This window comes from Neopelma chrysocephalum, unplaced genomic scaffold (genome assembly GCF_003984885.1).
Source record: "Neopelma chrysocephalum unplaced genomic scaffold, ASM398488v2 Primary Assembly neopelma1_24, whole genome shotgun sequence".
NCBI lineage: Eukaryota > Metazoa > Chordata > Aves > Passeriformes > Pipridae > Neopelma > Neopelma chrysocephalum.
Genome location: NW_020897693.1, coordinates 14,029,350 through 14,051,792, shown reverse-complemented (window position 1 = coordinate 14,051,792; position 22,443 = coordinate 14,029,350). Strand labels below are relative to the sequence as shown.

At 35.1% G+C, this 22,443-nt stretch overlaps 1 protein-coding gene across 5 annotated transcripts in view; it reads left to right on the top strand.

The window, feature by feature from the left end:
* LRRC4C (leucine rich repeat containing 4C) overlaps nucleotides 1-22,443 on the top strand; it is a 505,344-nt gene that overhangs the window by 207,332 nt on the left and 275,569 nt on the right. For 3 of the 5 annotated variants that reach the window (XM_027704181.1, XM_027704215.1, XM_027704155.1), the window contains exon 2: nucleotides 8,464-8,553. The exons of the other annotated variants lie outside the window; for them this stretch is intronic. The gene's annotated coding sequence lies outside the window, so the exon portion shown is untranslated. The remainder of the gene's footprint in view (nucleotides 1-8,463; nucleotides 8,554-22,443) is intronic. 5 annotated transcript variants of the gene reach the window in all.

The window sequence follows — 22,443 nt, the reverse complement described above, 5'->3', positions numbered from 1 at the left end:
ATTTGCAATTGCTGTTGTGTTATAATTACTGTTAATTTATTCTTATTTTCTAAAGTTTGGAATCGATATCAACAGTCTTTTCCAACCTAAGCAATTGTCTAAAATGTCTTCTGTGCAGCTGCAGAAGTTATCTTCCTTGTACTAGAGCACCTGAGAAAATGTAGTTTATATAAAATTCTGTAGAATTCTGTAGAATTTTATATAGGTATATTCCTAAAGTCACTTTAACACCATATTATGTGGATGGGAGAATGGACTATGCTATTCACAATGAGATCGTGACTTGGAAAAGATAATATAAAAACAGAATGGCCATTATGCCCTTGGAGCAGAGCAGAGAGAAGGGTGGGAGGACTTCTAAGTGAATCTGAATTGCAAAAAGACTGATGTGCAAGAATTACAGACAGAAATTCAGAACAAACAGCAAGCTGTCTTCTCCATAGATCAGCTGTATCCTATAAAAATAATAATGTTAATTGATATTCTCCTAGTGTAATTCTAGCTACTTCCCTTTATGGCCAGTAGATCTCTCAGTAGGTATATGCTGGAATCAATTCCCTTATTGTTTGACTAAATTCACCTAACAGCATCTGTCTCAAACCCCATCTGATCTCTAGCCTTACACAACCTGAAGTTCACCTTCAGAGTTCTTTGCAGTTCTTAACTTCCCTTGTGTTTCAGTGCTCAAGTCTCTTAGGTCTTATCCTCTGAAGTATTTGTACCCATTTTGGATGGAATAGCATTAATTTTCCTCAGAGTAGCTTGTACGGATTTGTGCTGAAAACAGTGTAGATAACACAGGGATGTTTTCGTTATTCCCGAGCAGTGTTTACAGAGAGTCAAGACCTGCTCTTCATCTCACACTGTCCCATTAGAGAGTAGGTTGAAGGTGCACAAGAATTTCAGTGGGGACACAGCTGGAACAGCTGACCCCAAGTATCCAAAGGGATATTCCACACCATATGGTGTCATGCTAAGTAGTGAAAACTGTCAGGGTGGAGAAGGTTTGCAGGGACTGCTGTTGCTTGGGACTGGCTGAACATTGGTCAGCTGGTGGTGAGCAACTGGGTTTGGTTGGATTTTTTTATCACTTGTTTTTCTTGAGTTTATTTTATTATTTTTTTTAGGACCTGGGGGAGGGTTCTTCCTTTTTTTTTTTTTTATTATCCAGCTCAATATATGTGTTTCCACAGTTCTACCATTGCAATTCTCTCTCCCATCTCACTGCAGGGTGAAAAGTAAGCAAGCATTTGTGTGTGCTTAGCTGCTTACTGTGTTTAAAACACAGTATTAATTCCATTATACATATAAGTTTCTTTCACTTTCAGCTCTATACATTCTCTCTTTCTTCTTTTAGCACTTGGTTGCTTTTTTCTGATCATCTTTTAAACTTTCCTTGAGTACCCTTTTGCAGAGACTTCCATTGTGGATTGTTCTCCAGCTGTTGTGACTTAAAATCAGTAAGCAATAAAATTATTCCTATTTAAACTCTAAATTAAAAGAAGATGACACAAAAATATAATGGTAACCATTATTTTATTTTGTAGAATTGCTTTATTTGTTTGACTGTTGGTCTGGATAACTAAAGATTCTGCTCACATGCTGCTACAAGGTTTCCTGCAGTGCTTTATACTGAATGTGCTGATAATACAGCATAGTTTTCTGAATCTATAGATGAATAACTAGCTCTTTTTAAATATGTAAGTAGGCCAACAAATGGGAACACATTTTTGATTAACAAGTTGATAATTTCTTAATAATAATATTCTAATACATATTTGTTTATTTCATGTTCATAACAGTTCATCTATAGATAATTCACAAATACTTTCAAGCTCATAGCTAACACTTAAAATTTGATTAGTTTCAATTATCTCCATAGTTTTATATCTGCATGAAGAAGTTATACAACAGTCAATGCAATTGAAAATTTTGATCTGTATATTTTAGGAGATGAGTAGGTCTCACTTAAATTCTTTATATTTTCCATGTGATCTTCAGTTTACTTCAGTGTGTATTCTAATATTTGCTTTTAGATTTATTAATGGTGGCTAGTTTCTTCCCTGATAATACTGATCTGAAACACCCTCAAAAATTTTATTCTCAAATGTAACCCCTTTCTGCTTTAGGAAGCCACATAGGATTCGTATTTCAGTACAGTACTATACCTTTTCTCTAGCTCTTTTTAGATAACTGGTATACAAAGCTCTTATGCCTATTCATAAGACCATTTCTATTCTGAACAAAACGTGAAGGTTTTGATTCTGTTTAAAAACAGTCATTATAAGCAAAATTTCAATTATATTTAAAAATAAATTTTAATTTTAGCAAATGTTTAAGTTTTATTATGAATATAATCATCATATGTGCAAGTAGGGGTGTGAGTATAATGGTTGCAAAAATGGTTTAATTGAACATACTTACTATTTGGTAATTGTTTTCATGAATGTTATAACCTTTTAGATAGTATTGTAAAAAGCATCTGTCTCAACAACTGTCAGGAACTTTTGAAAATGTTCTGTATTTTTTTTATCAGTGTGTTTAACAGTAGTCACATGGGAACCACCATCCTCTGAGGTCTGAAGAACAAATCACTGTCTGGCCTACTGCCTCACATAGGTCTTCTGCTTTTCTTATAACTGACAGTTCATTGTTACTTTATTGCAGTCACATTTCTTGTTTTTTTAAATACTCCATCAAATTATGTGAATGACATTGGGTTCCCATGGCATTGTCTGGACTGCTTTTAAGTTTTCTATTGTTTTAATGCTGTTTATAGCTTCATGCAAGTATTTTGATATTAAGGAAGTAATCCATGTCTGAAGACCCGTTGGAAAGGAAGCACTTTGCCGCATTCACAAAATTCTAAGAAATTGCCAATGACTAGATTACATGTTTATAAAGACAACAAAGAGAGTTAAATAACATCTTGCATTTTAATTATGAGGCAGTCTCAGAATTGAAATGTAACATGTATTGTTTCCTAAATTCTGTTTTAACTGATACAGTGGGACTCCCCTTTCTACTTGCTTTTGAGAGTGTAGAAATACTGCAACGAGCTGGCTTCAGTTTCTTTGTGTGCAGAGCTGCAATTTTCGGCCTGAAAGCATGAAAAGGCTGCTTAAACTTATTCTCTGATCTAATTCTTTCTGAGCTGTGTACCTATTTTCCATCACTCATCTCAAAAAACTTTTATTTTCTCCTCACTAAATTGGAAGATTAAGTAACATGACAAAGTTCACGATGGAGATAGAGGAAATTAAGCAAATCTTGCATGTATTAACCTATAAATTTTGAGTGTTCCTTGTCAGGGTACCTTAAAAGTCCATTGATTTAAAATAGCTCTCATTTCTGTGAGTGACCAGGATTCACAAATACTCAGCCTGATTCTCTGTTATTTTTTTCCCCAGTAACACACATACTGCCAGAAATGAAGAAGAATTTGCTTTCTGTGTCTTCTTTTCATCTCCAGAAATTTGATCCTACACTTTTGAAGTATGGGAAATAGAGGAATAATGTTCAAAATAAAATAGTAAAGCATTTGGCTAAAATGGAGAAAACATTAACTAATGCCTACAACATATTTCCTCAACAGCCAGGGTGCCAGCTTGAGATAGCTCTTACTGGGAGGCAGCAGAACTATTCTGAGCTCTGAAAAGGTTCTGCATTTTTTCATAATGTTAATAAATTCTGAAAATAGATTGATTACAACAGTGTTTTGTCTGGGCAGTACTTGGCTTTGTTCAAAGTATTTATTTTAGGAAGGAAAGAGAGGAGGAGGTTATATTAGGAAAGAGTAAGTGTCTAGTGGTGTTACAAAAGAAAAATTCCAAAGCCTTTGTAATTTAGTTGTGAGATACAGTGCAACTGTTAAACCCCAAAGCAACATCACCTGATGTTGTGAAGATCCCTGCAGCCACAGCATTTCTTGCAATAATTTGAGTATTTACTCACAAGCTCTATACACACCTGGAAACTCAAAGTGCTACTCAATTCACTTCCCATGAGCAGCCTTCACTGACTATTCCTTATGCTGCAGTTGTAAAACAAAAAACGTGTAAGGAGATAAGCTTGTGAATTGTAGCCATTACTGTAACTTAATGGCTCTGTGTTGAACCAGTGCCTTAGAAAGAGAGTTTGAAGCTATCACCTTCTCTTCTGGATAAAGCATAAAACTAAACCTAAATAAAATTAAACTAATTACCATAAAACTAAACTAATTACATTATCTGTTGCTTGGCTTTTGAGCAGTAGAAGCATTGACCAAAACCTGAGCTCTTACAGTTGATTCTGCATAGCTGTATAACTGTGAAATTTCTGGTTTAATACCAACAACACTCAAATTGTTTTGTACTGCACTTGTTTTCCTCTTAGACAGTTGCATTCTGAATTCTCAGAGGGATTTTTGATTGAGTACTTGTCCATGACAATTTGCATTCTAATGTTTTTAAGGGAAAGAACTAATTTGAAATGTAAGAGTGATGTTATATAACATTCAGGTATGCTAACCCATTTTCAAGATGAAAATTGAACCTGAAGTAAAGTCCTTAATTGGCCCTTCTGTTTACCCAGCACTACTGAAATTAGGCACAGTTCAGTCTTTTTTTTTCTTTTCATTTTTTTTTCAGCAAAGAAAGCTCTCTTGTTACATTTTCTCCCTATTTTTCTCATTATAAGCATTGTTTTAGTCCCCTCTACACTATTACTTTATGCTCCTGTAAGTTAATTTAAGGGACTGACTAGCACTGAACACATTTTGTTGTGGGATAATTGGTTGGCCTTGCATCAACTCTGCTATTCTTTCTGTCATCCAGAAAACTTCTTTTACTTTGCATGGTTGTGCTAAGGGTTGCCTTTGCGGCAAAAAAAAAATAAAATTAAAAAAATTAAAAAGGTGTGGTAGAAACACAGAGAGATGTAGCTATGTATAAAAAAAATGCCTATGTAAGGATAAATTTGGAAAGGCTGGGTCAAAATGTGACATAACTACAAAAAAGGTTATAAGACTTTGTAAGGCAAAGGTTTTAGAAAAATATTAGATTTAAGAAAATATTTAATATCTTGTGTGATATTATTGAGGTGAGCATATAACAAGTGCCTGAAAAGAAGATGTATTCAGTGATCTATTAATCTTCACAAAAAAATTAATTAGAAGCCTATATTTAATAATAACAAAGAGCTAAGAATAATTGAAAATGAGTTAACACAAATGCAAGTTTTATATTTATTGTATCTGGATATCCTGGAAGTAGTTAAGTAACTAGGAACTGTTAATGTTGGAGAACTTGCAGGGCAGATGGCTTGAAAAGGGTCAACATTGCACCTAGCTGGGGCTTAGAGCAGACTGTAAAGTAAGTACATTTGACAGATTATCCTGATGCTGAAGCAGCAAGTCAAAATAAAAAAAATTACAAATGCAATAGGAATGTATGTGTGACATAATAATATTTCCACTCCACTTAATTGTGGATGGGGCATTTTGTTTGCATCTGAGTGCTGGAGAAGTTTTGATAAATATGAAAGTTCTGATAGTACGAAAAAAATGCTGGTGAAATTCCCGAAGGTTTATAGTGTTGGTTGTAACACTGAAGGCTGAGATCAGTAGTTTTCATTCTCACTGTAGGTGAGACAAGAAGTTGTGGTTTCTATTTCCTGCTTTAGAACACTGTGAATATGATATTAAGAGTAACATAACAATGGAAAAATAACGCCATGGATACTTTTTGCTAATATTTTCTAGAAGTAACTAGGGGGTAAGCAGGCAGAGGGATGTCTGAAGATCCTTGATTCTATTTCAGTAAATTAGTGTGTGTGCTAGATGATTAGTTGAATTCTCCTGAAATCCTGTATTTGTAGAATATAATAAAGAAATGTAAATGGCATTACTTTAGGGATATGGATGTTGAAAAAAACCTTACATTCTGCTTTCTCTAAACTTGCCATGTATAATCATTATCATTTTCTTAGCTACCATATTTCAAGCCCAAGTCCCTCTGTGCTGTAGGCAAGACTAATTATATAGTATTGACTAATGTTTGTGTAAAATATATTAGTACAATAGCAGCACAAAAATTTAAGAATTACAGCAATATTGCATAATGCTGATTAAATGTTTTTATCTTTAGATTATCTCAGTTTAATTTTCTTTCTTCCCTCACTACTTTTGCTGCTTTTAACTCATAGTACCAAACTTTTTAAAGTAGAAAAATATTATCATAATATAAAATGTTTTTACATAAGAAGATAATTAGGTTCAGCTCTTTATGTTTATTAGTGATAGTTTTGGTCACTATTGGAGACTGGGCTAGGATATAAAATATTTTGGAGGACTTCATATTTTTACTACAGATGTATTTCTTAAAACCATTACACTCTTCTTCTTCCCTGAATTGCTTTCTATGATGTGTCACACAGATGTCTTCTTAAATGTCAGTAAATGGATTTTTTCCCCAAATTTTGCATATCTCTGGTTTCATTTAATTTTTTTCTCTTTCAAATTTGTAATATTTTTATTCTAGTCATCTTTGCTTCTATATGTTGTATATTCACAATATGCAGATGATACCAGCAGCCAGGTGTTTCTACGTGGTCACTGCAGGCATATACCCATGCCTATACTCTTAGGTGGCAGCCCTAATACTGTGTAGCCACATACATGTGTGTGAAAGAAAGCTGCACTATACTATCCAAGGCAGAGAGACTGCACTGAACTGCTACATTCTTAGGCAGGAATAAGTTGTCTTTTGCCTGATCCTGTGGAGACATGTCTATGAGAGTCAGAGCAGGTGAGCTGCATACGAACGAATCTTTGGAAATTTTTTTTATAGGAGACCTAGTTTGGTGAGGGAAAGGCTACAGTTACCTTAGAAGTGTAAAGATCCTTTTACTGTGTTTCGTATGATGCGTTCATCTACTCTCTGTGAATCCACACATGACTTTTGAACAACTGGAAGTCATCGAACCAGGTAAGGGGTTATTGAGAATAACAGAATTAACTCAACTAGGTTGAGTCAGAAGGGACCTTTAAAAGGTTGTCTAGTCTAATCCCCCTGCTATGGGGAGTGACACCTTCCATTAGATCAAGATGCTCAAAGCCCCATCCAATCTGGCCTGTAGCACTTTCAAAGATGGGGCATTCACAACTTCATCAGAGATGTGCTTCAACTCTGATCATCTTTTGGCCCTCCTTTGGCCTTGCTTCAGCAGGTCCAGGTCTTTCTTATGTTGGGGGCCCCAGAGCAATATCCTAAACAGAAGACAAACCGTATGTCTGTTTTTTCCCCTCTCATATACTAAGACTTAACTACCTCTAGATCTTTCTAATACTTTCAATTGTACTGTTTCTGTATCTGTATTTCCAACATTATAAGCCAAGCTAAACTTCACCATGTGTGCTTATAACCAGTCTGTATTTCTTTATGGCTCAATAAATGTGGTATATCAGAATCACTGTTCCATGAAGGGCTGACAAAACTGGAAAGCTGTATCACATTACCAGTACTCATTCCATGAGCACCTGCATGCCATCACTTGTTTCTTTGTAAGAATTTGATAATGAGTGGATGACTTATCAGAAAACCTGTTGTATTCTCTCACTTCAGCTCACCCTCAGCAACATTTTCAGTCTAGAAAGGTTAGAAGTTATAAAGGCTTCTAAGTAATTTTTTTCTCAGTTTTTAACATCCTTATCTGTAGGATGGCTGAGGGCTGGTTCACAAAGGGACACAGAGTAAAGAGAAAACCTCTAATAATTTAGTTGTTTAGTTACAAAAAGCAACCTAATAATTCAGGAATCTGCAGGAATAGAGTCATTTATGAAAAATGTTTGAAATTTCCTGTTGACAGCAAGGAACATTCCACAACACTGATGGAAATCTTACCAAGTTTTGTTTTTTTAGGTTAAGTAAGAAACAAAACTTACCAACTAGAAGGTGTTTGTTTACAGGTGCAAGAGACAAAAATTTTTAAAATCGTCTGATTTCCTACTAGAGGGAATATTATCCTCTCTTAAACTTCTCTCAGAGCAGTAGAAATGAACTGGTTCTCATAAATTTTCCTGTATTAATCTATAGAGTAGTCTTCAGCTGCTTGCAAGTCTACTCCATTGTTAAATTGATTTCACTGTAAGAGTATTATTCAGCCTACCTGTTTCTTTTCTTCATGTGTTCTCATTAATACATATTGAAAAGGGATAAAGGGAGGTACTCTGGGATATAATATACAGGATTTTCTTCAAATCCTTCTCACATTAATATTCAAGGGAAATGTGATTTTTTTTACATAAGAAAAATAACAGGGGTTTTTTTGGATAAGATTCCATTTTCTGTTAGTCTATTTCTAAAAGGTATTTTTGGTTGCTGTGGTAATGCATTTTCATGTATTACCACAATGCAACTACTAAAAAAACCCTGTAAGTAATTTAACCTCGTGTTTTGTTTTGTTTGTTTTTTTTTGTCTTTCCAGAAATGAATTTCTTTTTTGCAAGAAATCATGATTATTTATTGATGCCAAAAGAAAATGGGCTGATGTTCTTCTGGGTGTTCTGAATAACATGTAAGTGTAATACGTTTACTGTAACACTGATTATATGTTCAATTTAGGTAGTAATTATGATTTGATTTTAACAAAGAAACCATTGGTTAGAGATGTTTCTTTATTTTTGTCACAACAGTAGATAAGGTATAGCGACAGATTGTCTGAGATAATACCTTTCAGAAGGTATTTTAATCCCCTTGTTTTACTTTGAACATTAATATTTATCAGACTCTACTGATCATTCATAAGCTTCACAAAGGAAAGTTCATAGCAACAAAAGTCAAAATAATGGTAATTGATAAGCAAAGCTCTAAAAAAAATTATACAGGGCCTACCTGGTCAGCAAAATGACCAGATACTAGATAAATGTCTTTATTTGTTAGCCTCTCCCAAAATAGCAGTATTGTGACCTTTTCCGGTAGAAACTGCGAAAACGCAACTATACAATGGCTGACAGAAGTGTAACCTCTGATTAAAATCTTCAGTTTGGAGGAGACACTAAGTAATATTAATGACCTTCTCAGATTTAATGTGCTAGTACAGAATGGAAGGCAAAAAGGCCATTTGTTCTTTCCCACAGCAATGTGTGCAGACCGTTGTCGGTGTTCAGTAACAATATTGTTTTGGATATTGCTAGTGGCACGACATCCTTAACTTTTTTTCTCTTTCTGTTTGATTTCATTGCCATAAACATTTCTTGCCCCATGAAAGCACAGTTCATGAGATTGATGTTGAATCTCTGAGTATCCATTCTACTTTTGAAAGGCTAATTGATTCAGCTTTGTTCATGATGTTGTTTCAGTCTTTTCTGTGCACAGACATTTGTGGGGACAATTTTATGGGTGCCAGTGTTTGAACATCTGTCATTCAAACAGTCATGCACTCACAGAAAGAGGATTTTGAGCATCCTGTTATTCAGTGTTTTCAGTAGGATTCCTGTCATTGTTTTTAGAAAAGCTCCAGTCCATGGGTAGTGATTATATCAATGGCTGAGGTGATGTGTCATATAGAGTGATTAATCAGAGCCTAGATGGGAGGTTTGACACGCTCCCAATCAACTTGGCTTGGTTCAGGTGAACTTTCCAACAAGTCTAAAAATTAAATTATTTAATAAAGGATTGTATTTTTTGCAAATAAATTATCAATTGAAGGAAAGAGGGGTTTGAATCTGTCTATTGAACTGAAGAGTAAGGCAGTGGTTCTCAAACTGGGATATAAATGCTATACAATGGGAACTGCAGAGTGTATGTGTTCTCTGCTGAAAGACTGACAACAAAAACCTGCAAAAATGGTTCTCTGGTCGAAAAAATCAGAGGTATGGTGTTAAAATTCTTGTTCTATCTGGGAAGTTGACATAGATGTTTCTAATACTCTATTCAGGATTAGACTGGGGGGGAAATAAAATCACCAGCCATCCCTTACCAACACCTATATAGGTTTTTGTTGTTCATAAATACTTTCAGTGCCATGATCATAGGATTTAAGTTCAAATTCTTCATTGTTAGGGAAAGAAAATAGATTTTTCATTACTGCATTGTGAAGATGAATTCTTTTACTTGATGTGCTCATTAGATTTTGTGATAGAAGAGATCAATTTGAAACAAAAAATAAATGTCTTAGTGCCATTTTATTATCCAGACTAAAAGTTAGATTGCAGTTGACTTAATATGAATGTGTACCTATTGCCTGTAGCTGATCAGGAAGCTTCAGCTTTCTGTATGTGACATCCTATCATTTACATTTTCTGCTATTAGAACCCTTATAATTTTATGATGCTCAGTTCTTCTCCCTGCTTTTTGGAAGGGACTCCTAGTCCCTGTTGCTGTAAAAGGTTAGAGAAAGATATGCTACGCACAGTGCTAGTTTATTTATACATACCCCGGACTAGTACCTAACAAGGTAACTAAACACATGTACAGCACGTTTGATTTTCATCACATTCAGCGATCAAAGGTATTTTGGCAGTACTGATGAGAACTGATTTGCATTTTTCTGGAAATTTTTTTCACATCAGAAGATGCAGGTTGGTGGAAAATAAAATACCTGTCCTCAGTCTTTTATCACAACTGGCCCCCCTGACAATTTTTAGGAATACCAGAGCCTTTCTGGTAAGGGACAAGCTAATTAAACACAGTTCTATTTATGGAAGTTGTCTGCCACAAAGCCTAGAGAGTAGAAATCAGGCTGTGCTCCTAGTTGTAGAGTTTTGGTGCTAGGAGTAGCTCTGGGACAGTAGCTCAGGGAGGCCTGAAGGCCTGAAAGATGGGGTTGAAGTTGGAGCTGGAATTTATTGCTGTGTGATTTGTGTGGGGGGAAATTAATTATCTGAGTAGGGCTGATAATAATCCAGGTATATATTATTTTAAAGGGATTTTATGTGGATATTATTCTTCAGCTGAAAACACTTTTTGGGAAGGATTGATTTAATTCTTTCTCTCATTAGAGAATTGGCTTCTAACTGGAAGCATTTTATACTGTGTACTTACTTGAGGCACTGCTATTTTCAATTCAACAGAAAATGGCTCTAAGTAAGAGCATAGAAATGAGTGACATTGTGTTAGGGGACTGTGTATCACAAAATGCACAGCTTCAGCTTGCATGCAAAAACACCATTTAGCTGTGATAATAGAAATTAGATTTCAATCAGTATGCTCTTTGTTATTAATCCATTTTTCTCCTTTCATGTGAAGAGGTCCTAATAACACGTTAGACAAATCATACTCTTTAAAAACTGATTTGAAATAAAAACACTTTTGAAGCCTTGTAATTTCGGACATGCATTTTGTAATAATAATATGTTTCCTTGCTGCTAATGTATTGATGCATACTTGTAAGTGTGCACAATGTTGTTCTTTTATTTTTGGTCCAAGCTTATTGTTAGGAATGAAATCATTCTTCCTATTTAAGCAAATTTGTGAGGAAACTGTGGCAGGTACACTAAGAACATTAAATTTGAAGACCTAATAAAGACCTTAAATTATAAGAGGTGATTATTAATATTGTAGAGTTGAAGTACTAAGAGTAACCTTTTCCTTTGGGGTAAAAGTGGTGGTTTTTCTAGTAGTTGTAAATCTTTAATGTTTCATAAGTTTCAATTACTGTCTGAAGTTGAGGAATTTGTAGTGTGTGCACCTAAGCAATACTTCTGGGCTATGCATCTGCATAGCAGAACTCTCATATTGATTAGGTTGCTAAGAGTTGATTAGAGTCTCAACTGTACATCTTTATGAAGCTTCATTCTAGCAGACATTTTTTGTGATACACAGAAAGACACTGATATATGAGGGCTTTTGATCAGCTACTGTGATTATCTTTTTGGTTTCTAGGGCCAGCTTAAAGAACAAAAGACTTATTGTCAAGATGCTGAGAAATTACTGCTAATTTAGTAACATTTCTTAGTTTCTTCTGCTGCTTTTGGTCTAGTAATATTTATCTATCTATATCCCCTTATAACACACCCTTTTAGAGGGAAGGAGAAAAAACAACCTTATTGTTTTTGCAGTAGTTTATCTTGTTGAATTATAGTCAGAGATCCATTACTTTATAGTCTGGAAACTTCAGCACTATTCTTGTTTCATAAAGGAGCATGAGTTTGGTTCAGTGGCAATGACTCCTCCATTGTTAGTGTCTGTCTACATCTAATGCTCATAGCTTCTGTGTGACCTACTTGGATTAATGCTTTTATCAGCTGCATCTGTCTAATACTGGAGCACTGCATCTAGTTCTGGGCTCCCCAGTTCAAGAAAGATGATGAACTACTTAAGGGGGTTCAGTGGAAGGCTCAGAGATGATGAGGGGACTGGAGCATCTCTCTACTGAGAAAAGGGTGGAGGAGTTAGGCCTGTTTAGCATGGAGAAGAGAAGACTGAGAAAGGATCATATCGATTCATTCAAATATCTTCAGGGCAGGTGCCAAGAGGATGCAGCCAGAGCTTTCTCAGTGGTGCCTAGCGATGGGATAAGTGGCAACAGCACAAACTGAAATACAAGAAGTTCCATCTGAATATGAGGGAAATTTCTTCTTGTTGAGGGTGACTGAGCACTGGAACAGGCTACCCAAAGAAGCTGTTGAGTCTCTTTCTTTGGAGATATTTAAAACCTACCTGGAAACAATCCTGTGCAACCTGCTCCAGATAAACCTACTTTAGCAGGGAAGTTGGACTAGATGACCTCCAGAGGTCCCTTTCAATCCAAACAGTCTGGGATTCTATGATACTAGATTCTAAAACAATTATTCAGCAAAACCTATAATCACTAAAATGTCATTCAAAAATGCACTAAAAACGTTCATAGATAACAGACCAAGTGTATTGCTTTCAATGGATTCTGTGAAGTTTATAAAAATGTCAAAAAGAATAGCATTGTATTTTGAGATTGAAAATTTTGGGGTTTGAAATTGAAATTAACAGGACAGCATTATTGATGAGCATCACAAAAGAAATTATACAGATTACAATCATTTATGATTAATTTTTCAAGCAGAGGTACAGTTTTTCAAGAATGTTACTAAAGGAATCTATCTGAAGAAGGGGAGCTTTTCCACCTCGTCAGGCATTATTAATATCTTGCTTTTGTCTCACGACTGTAACTGCTCATCTTGGGCTCCTCCTCAGAGGAGACCCCAGGTGGAGCTGCATGGTCTTTGGTGTCCACTGACCCTATGGTGTTTTCTGATAAAACTTTATTCATGTATTTTGTGATTTTACATAAAAACTTTTATATTTAATGCCAAGATAGCTCGGCTTCTTTCCACATGTTTATACTGTTTTACATAAAACACTTCTAATTTCTTTTTCCTTCCCCAAAACTGCAAATGTTTCTCTCTGGTTGTCTTACCATCATGCATTGCCAAGGAGGGTGCCAAAGGAACAGCTTCACTTTCTTTTACAGTCATAGCAGTGACTGAGCTTAGTCAGGACTCAGTGAAGAGAACATGAGATTCATGCAGGAGACTCAATTCGACACTATTCTTCTTTATGAGAGGACAAAAGTTGACTTCTCTAGAAGCTCTTTCCAAATGAGTTTTTAAGATAGATAAGATGAATTGTCTCATAGAACTCAGTATTTTAAGGAAAGTCAACATGACTTTTTCAGACTTATGCAACATACTTCAGATATTTAAATTTAAACCGGAAATCCAATTCTTTGTGGAATGCAAATTTACCTTGATGGACTAACAATACTTAAGTCAGTCAGTATAAGAAATCTTTCCTACCTTGTGATGTTCTACCAGAACACTTAGTTTTCCAAGTTTTGCTTATGGTGTTAAGTATTTTGCAGTCTTGTATACAGCGTGGGAAAGAATGTTGAGAGATGTTTTTTCTTTTGTCCTTCAAGGTATAAACTGTGAAAAAAATCATCACATTCTATTATGACATGATAATTATTCCCAGAGAGTGGCAGTACTAGTTATGCAGAGCTAGTTTAAAATTGAATCTCTTCAGATATGTGCTCTCAGTTAGGTGCCTGTAATGCTGTGTGATGTCATCTCTGTGTTACTTCAATCATTCAATCATAGTTTTTCTGTGTTTTGTTTTTCCCCATAATCTTTCACCTTCTTGCAGAGTGATACGAATGATCTTCCTGATAGTTGGTCTCTTGGTCTACTAATTCTCTTACTCTGAATTTGTAAGCAAAGTCTGGTCTGGGAGCATGCAATTACCAGTGGCAATATATAAAGCTTTTGGAGGCGTTTTACTGGTATTGCTGTTTTAAAAAGAAAATATACTCAATTTTCTCAGCCCTTTTTGCAGGTCACTTAAAATATATAATTTTCAGCAGCTTGGCGAGGGAATTTGCAAATTTTTTCAGTTGTTTTTCCCCATCCACCATTTAAACTGAATCCTTTTAAACTTAATACAGCAAAACTAATGATCAGAATACTTTATTGCTCTTGTACGCTCACCATGATCTAATCTAGTTATGTCTACGGGTAAAAGAAAAGCATTCAGGTGATGGAAAAATGTGACACTTTAAGCATGTTCTCTGTGCGGTTCTGTTAAATTACTCAGTGGCTTTCTGACAAACCCCCCCATGCTTTCCAGATTACAAGAGGGCCTTGATATGTCTGTTGATGTACTGGGCTTATAAAAAATGGATTTGAAATGTTTCAAACAATAATGTCCCCAGAAAAATATAGTTAATATTATTAGGTATCTGATCTCCTTCCACACACCCAGAGCAGAAACTGAAAAAATAAAAAAGAAGTATTTGATTAGAGTATGTCAAGACCACATTCAATTCCATCTAGGTGTTATAAACATACATGTATATTAAACACAGCTATTTATGTCTTTAAATTACATTAACTTTAATTCTATAAGTTAAAAATATCTAAATTTCTTAGGTACTGTAGTCCTCAGCAACCTTGTACCCTGTGTATTATGTATATCATGAATCACATGTTAAATACAACCCTAATGACAAAAATGTAAGGTCTACTGACTCATTTGTATATTTTCAATTATCAGACTACAAATCTGTCTGACAGTGAAATTACTACAAAAGTTGCTTTGTTGTCAATTTGAAAGTCCCTTTGGAACAGAAATCAGATTATGTCCTGTGCATCACCTGTTTATGGTCTTGGAATTTAAAATGTTTCTGGTAGATATGGTATGGTTGATACTGATCAAACTGAAGCTTCTTAAGTTATACTCTAAACGTTGACAAACGTCGAGTTTTTTTGCAGTGTCCATAGAACTTTGATAAACTTACATATAACCACTTCCTGAAGATGAAAAATAAAAAAATATGTGATCCAATGTTATTCTCCATGACTGCCCTTTAAAATGCCAGAACAATAATTCTAGGTTTTAATTTACTCAAATTGGAGTGTCCTTGGTTTTGGAGAAAGGCTTGAACTGTTAACTCTTTTTGTTATATGGTCCTGTGATGTTTTGGATCAAAGAATTAAAAGCTCTCATGGGTGACTGAAAAATAGGAAAATATTATGTTTTTGTATGTACTTGTTATGGGCTCTTTTTCTGTTAAACAGAGAGAAGTTTCCTTGGCGCAGACTCAGACTGCTTTGCTAGATAGTTTGCCATACTTCCCTTGTTTTTTGAGTTGTTATTTGCCCTGGCTAGGGCAGAGGTGCAGCTGGCAGCTTGGCCCTAACACAGGTAGCAACTGTCCATGCACAGTGTGTTAGCTGAAAGGTTGCAGTTTGTTTTGGAGGTGGGGTGTGTGCCAACACCACACACATGATGAAATGATCTTGGTTTGAAGGAAAATTTTGGTAGAAAGTGTTACAGTACTTTGAACTTTCTGCACCAAAGAGATGTGAGAGAGTTGCATTTCTCTCCAGTACTTAAAAAGTGATGTTTGAAATTCCCCAGTTTTGAGATATTGATATCAAAACAACTGCTGCATGCTTTTTTGTTGCTGCTGCTTTACTGGCATCCTGCCAGTCCTTATATTTGTTGAAGTTTCAACCTGCTACAATTCTTCTGTTTGATAAATCTTCCAAACTGCTTTATTAAAAGAAAAGCCTGATACTCTTTTGAATCTTATGAAGCATATCCTGCATTTGTTGAAAGTTGACCAAAGGGGCAGGATTGATATGGTAATATTGTATCTATGGTGTGAAAAATGGATACCAAGATTTTCAGCTATGGTTTTCTTCTCTAGGAAACTGCATTATGCCTGAGAATAAATTCCAGCTCTACTTTATGCATTTACCTTGTGACCATAGTAACTATTCCTAATGTTTTTCTCATAAAAATGAAGGTAAATATATGATAGTATAGTTTGAAACTTGCTATGCAATTATTTTTCTAGTAGATCTGCTTTCCTTATGGATAAGATGCCAGGCTGTGATTTATCTGTATGTCTGTCTACATGACCTAAATATCGATGTCATAGAGAAGATGTATCACTTCAGTTCTGGTACTCATTGCCAGTTTTGTTAGAGAACTGTCAGTTCTGTAAATGAAAATATTTCAAACATAGGGAAAGAGTAATTAAACTTGGATAATGCTGAAATAAAACTAAGCTAATTTTTTCACTAAACTCAATTCCAAATCTATTCAGACTTCTGAAATATTAATTTCCCGATATCCTAACCATCACACACATACTCAGTCCTGTTTGACACTCAATTCTGTTTTCTTTTGTAGGATAGATACTGCCTGCAATCAAAAGTATCTGTCTTTCTTTATTTGTTCTCAGTTCTGGTGGTCTGTATGTGTATATTTGATCTTATTATTTAAGGCAACATGTCTTGTGATTTGAGAAAATAAAAGTTTTAATTGTGGTATTGGCATGACCACATACTTCTACCTGAAGAAGCCATATACTTTCCTTGCGTTGACTCCCACTGTAATGAGGATTGTAGGGTAGGAAAATAGGAGCTAGTAAAAATGCATGTTATGAGAAATATCAGCTACTTAACTTCATTTGTAATAATAAAATAAATTCTGGTGAAGAAGTTTTCTTACTAGGTGATGTAGTTAAAAATACATGGTAAATCACAGACAGTTGGGTAATGAATAGAGTATATGACTGATAAATAAAACACAGAGTTCTCTACCTTATCTTCTTGCATTTATCTCCATAAATATATGGTTTAAATATACAGAGAAAGGCGAATGTGCATTAAAATAGGAAATACCTGACATTTCACAGGGTGATTAGCACAAAAGAATTAAGTGCTATAAATTATTTTAATAAACACGCATTTTTTGTCAAAAGTCACCCCAATTCTGTTGCTGGCACCTACATAAGCTTAGATTGCATTGCACTCTGCATTGGTATCTACTATATATGCTATGGAGCTGAAGTCATGGTGGGACCTGTGACTAGAGTAATCTGTGGGTGCTCTATCAGGCAGTATGAAGGATACAGTTATTGCCACCCTGTGCACATTTAAGATGAATCAGAGCAGCAGTGTGTCTTTAGACATCTCTGCTGTTGCACCATGAACCTGGCAACGGATCACTTCCATTCTCCAAAACACAAACGAAACATTCTCGACAAGAGAATGAGAGAGCTGCCACAAGCTCTCTCAAGGCACTAAAGGAAACCAATTCTTGGAAAACTCCTTGGCTAAGCCCAGAGTAGAAAACCTTAGTAGCATTTTTTATATGGATCTGCAGAAGTCCTTTTCAAAAAGCCTGTGATTTTGGAGTGAGTCAGTAACAATGCAGGGACAGAATGCGTTTTTACATCATATGGGACGGTTGGTGGGGACACCCTTTTGGGCACAGAGCTGCATTAGGCGAAGGAGCTGATCAAAACCAGGTAACAGTTCCAGAGGTACAGAGTAGTCTGTTCTACCATTCTGATCTGAATTGTGGGAGGCAGACATCTGAATGCAGGTGTAATCCTCGATGATACTGTCAGATATTCCTATACCCTTCTCTTGTTTTTTCTCAACCTAAGTTCCATTTTATATATTAAAAATGTTTCATAAAAACAACTATGTTTCTGTGAGTTTTGGGTGATTTGATTGGGGAAAAAAAAGTCAAAAATTTTAAGTAACCTCAGAAAAATGGGTGTTGAAGTAATCCTTTTGAGGGTGCTGTGATTTTTCGTAAGGGAATAGTTGTGTTTCATAGTCCTGTAAGACAAAACTATCACTTAGCAAAAGATGGGATTTTATACAAGCTTCATGGTCATGGCATCTCTATTAGAAAGTACTTAGATTATTTTCTATTTCAAATGCTCTTAACTTGGATAAATACCCATGTTTCATGCTCCAATTACTGTATATGTCTTTTAATGCTAATATCTTAGTAAAACAATTCGTAAAAATAGTGGTGTAAAACTGGTGAATGTACTACTTAATTTATATTTCCCAAATGAAAAATAGAAAATATAAAAGAAAACACCTCTTGTTTTCCTGTCACTGTATTAGTACCATTTGAAGCCACTTTTCAAGCTTCCACAGAAGCATTAAACCAGAGACATGAAAAAGGGATCAGAATTACGAGCAGCAAGCCTCGTCTTCCTGCACTTTCTGTGCCCTTTTTGCCAAGCCAGAGCAAATGTTTATTTGTTACTTCTCAATGCACGTTATGAATCAGCAGCAAAAAGGAGGACAGATACAGAAAGATGTCATTCAGGGTGAGCCAGAGTGATATTTTTGTAGTCCTTGCATTATGACTTCTACTTTCTTGATATTATTGTCCTCATAGGTCCTAAAACACTTTAAGGAACAAGACAAAATAGCTTTGGTAGCATACTTACTCAATTTCAGTGTCATTAACTCCTCTTCCATCTCCTTGTAATTCTCCCATGGTATTCTGAACATAATTTCTTCAATTCTATTTCATTTTTGTAAGCAGCTATCTTAAAGGCCAACAAAGTGCAAAAATCTCTCTTTCTAATAGGTAGAGCCAGAAGACACATAAGACACATAAAATGGACTGAAAAAGTCTATCCAGTGGCACTAAGTGGCAGTCGTCCACTTAGAAAGATAAAACTGTTGATACAGTAATGATGGAGATGTATTTCACAATATATCCAGAATGAAATCTGTTTATCTTCACTTCCTTTACTCCTTATTCATAGTTTATGTTGTGTTTTCACTAATGGAAAGGCTTTGCAATCTTTTACTCTGTTTGAACAGGGTAATTGATGTTGAGATCTGTGATATATTTACCCTCTTTAGAAAAAAAAAAAACAACCAACACTTCCCTGAAAATATTTAAGATTTGTAGAACTAAGACATGCTTTACAGAGTGTAAGCTCGTTATCTTTACTGACAATTTGTCTATATTCCTGGTTTGTGTAATACTTCCCAGATGGTAATTCTTTGTCAAACCCTATCAGTTTGCTTGATATTATCCAAAGAAGACTTTATGTTTCTTGCCATGATGCCATTTTAGGATCTGTCTTGTGATATATTTTGTTCTGCCCCTTCTTTCACTGCTAAAACACAGGAAGTGTTTCCTTCACATAGAAAAAATCCCCAAAAACACCTTTAAAAGCATTAATGTTCTTTTTGAACGTGAATGTTCGTGTGTGCTTCCCCATAATCAGAATCAGCATTTCTTGAGTTTAAACGTAGCTTGTTGGGCTTGTTGTGGTCGGACTTTTCCAGTCTAAATGATTCAATGATTGTTCAGCTTACAGTTGTCAGTTCTATCAGAGTCAGGTGGTGTTTTAAGGCAAAGAAGGACTGCAGATGAAACCCGTGATTTTGTGTTGGGGATACTATCCCCCCCCCGTGTCCTGACTTCTGCTGGCAAATTCTGCCCCAAGAATTGCTTGTATACAACATAGGAAGAGAGATGCATCATCAGTCATGTGTGTAATATTCCTTAACATGTGAAAAACTTCCTTTTTTAAAAGAAGTCTTCATACCTGCTTAAATATACTGCATCAAGGTAACTTGGTGGACCGAAACATGGATGTTATTTCCCAGAAAAAAAAAAAAAAGAAAAGAAAAAGCAGCAGTATAGTTAGAAAGTCAAAGTTAATGTAAGATTCTATGAATCCAGAGAACTTTGTCACAGGTACAAAGGGATTCAAAGAAACCTGATAAAGAGATGGTAGAAGTAATTAAATATATTTAAGGAAAAGAACTGGTATCTGTCAATATATTGACAAATTGGCACACTAATTTATCCATAAAATGTTAGAGGAATAGTTGGATGATCATATGTACTAATAGATTAGATTGACCCATCTCTTAAATTTTCAGAACTGAATTTATGCAAAGGACCTTCACTGAAAAATAAGCTTACAGAAATAAATCTTACAGAAACTTACAGAAATAAAACTCCAAATGAAAGCTTGAAGTATACAACAAGAAAAGAAATAATAACAAAGAATTTTTGTAGAACATGGTATCTGGCTCTGAAGAAATAGTGTAAGATAAATAAATCGCAGTTTTTACCAAGAGGGATAATATTACTTTTGAAATGAAAAATTAAAGGAAGATCTGACAGTAGCATTTCTTTCCTGGTAAGGCTTGCTGGGCTCCAGAGCCCTACCCTTAGGAGAACTTTGGTTTCATATACAGAGGCTGTTGAATGAGAGCCTGATTTTTCACAGGACAGATGTAAGGCTTGTCTGCTACTGTAGGGAAAAATCCATAAAACTCAATTTGTCCCTCTTGAGGAGTTTTCTTCTGTGCTGCCTTGTGTATAGCTTCTGAGAAAATCAGAACAACTACTTTAGTGAATACAAATGTTCCAGCAAACTTCATTGGTGTTACTTTTTAGGTCAAGGAGAATAAAATGAAAAGGGGTACTATCAGTAAAAGTCTCACTGAAAGATCACAGAGAATGAGGGAATGTAGTCTGAATACTAAAAAAGTAAAAAGCTAGGTACCATTTGCAAATCAGAGTTGTTTAATTACAAAATTAATCAACCTATTATCTTTGCACATACTCAGTAAACTTTGCAGTGTATCAAGAAAGCTACACCACCTTCACATCAGGCACTTATAAAGGGGAAAAATTGTCTGACATTATGGTAAGGTAGCCTGCAATATTCTTATGAACCAAAAAAAAAAAAGGATGTGTGCTTCTTTAGAGAGAGAGAGATCTAGATTCAGCAAAAAGTAACTATTAGAATACTGGTAGGTGGCAAGATGCAGGGACAAGTGTCCTGGGATAAACAAGTCAGATGTAAATTTATATTTTTTCTTTTATTTCTTTATTTAGCTTTTTATGCAAAGCTATGAGATACTGACAGTTAATTTCAGAAGTCTTTTTCATTTCATCTTTGAAATGTTCGTGTTTTGCTAATGTAATGAAAAAAGAAATTGTGAAGTTTGCAAATGAATAACTCTACTTAAATTTCATCAGTGGTGCAAAAAGTTGTCAAACACAGACCTTTCAAGATTATTGTGCTGAAAATCAAACAGCGTTCAGCAGTTATATCATGGCTTCAAAGATTTTCTCTTTTAAAAAGCCTGCATGTATTTTGTGTATATGCAAATAACAAATTTCTGACATGCCAGATTTATTTTAGGAATACAAAATTCTTGGTCTGTCCATTATTTGAATTAGCCGTCATTTTAAAATCCCAGATAACAGAGGCCTAAGTCAAGAAAAAAACCCAAATAAACCAGAAAACAAGAAATGAGAGCACTTGATCAGCTTTAGGTGGTAGAAATCAACTAAGCTGATAAACTGAATTCAGCTCCAGTCTGAAGGAAGTGATGAATCATTAACTGATAGCTTAGGCACAAACAATCTGAATAAAAGGCACAGTCCACTCTCATACTGTGAGCTTGAAAAATATAATGCGTTCTCAACTCACCAGTGGATTTCGTTAGTGGGTCTGTGATTTGTTATCTTCCATTTTCTTTGTTTCCTTCAGCTTTAAAAATGAATACTATAATTACTGTTTACTTATTAGATACTTTGAGATGAAGAATTTTAGGGAAGAATGAAAACTTGATATGTATGTTTCAAGTAATTCTCTGCCTTTGCTCCTCTTTGGTCCCTCTACAAACCAGTTATGAATATAAATAAGTTTTTCTTATTGTTTATTATATATTTTAAGAGATCTAAAATCCAGCAAATCATTATTTTCCAGTGAGACTTCATTTCACTGGAAAATTTCTGGGCAACTATAAATTAAAGTGTTAGTTTATAAAATTGTTCATATTTTAACTGAGAGAGCAAAACTATTTCTTTTTTGCGTTGTGTCCTTGTTATATTTATCCAATTGCATGGTACAGGTTATGATCAATCATGATTCAAATATAAATTTAGGCTGCTTTCTGAATCCTGTTGCCTTCAGTCTGACAGCTGCTCCCTTGACATCTCCCCAAACTAGTCAGACCTTAGAAGTAAATAATGACAGGCAAACTAAGAACTGTCTCTCATGCTGACAGTCATTTTTCATTCCCGTAAGATACTGTCAGTTTCTTGGATGACTGGTTGTGCTTCTTGGGCTGCAGCCACATTTGTTTTTATTTTTGAGAAGTTCAGGAGATAGCAATGTGAA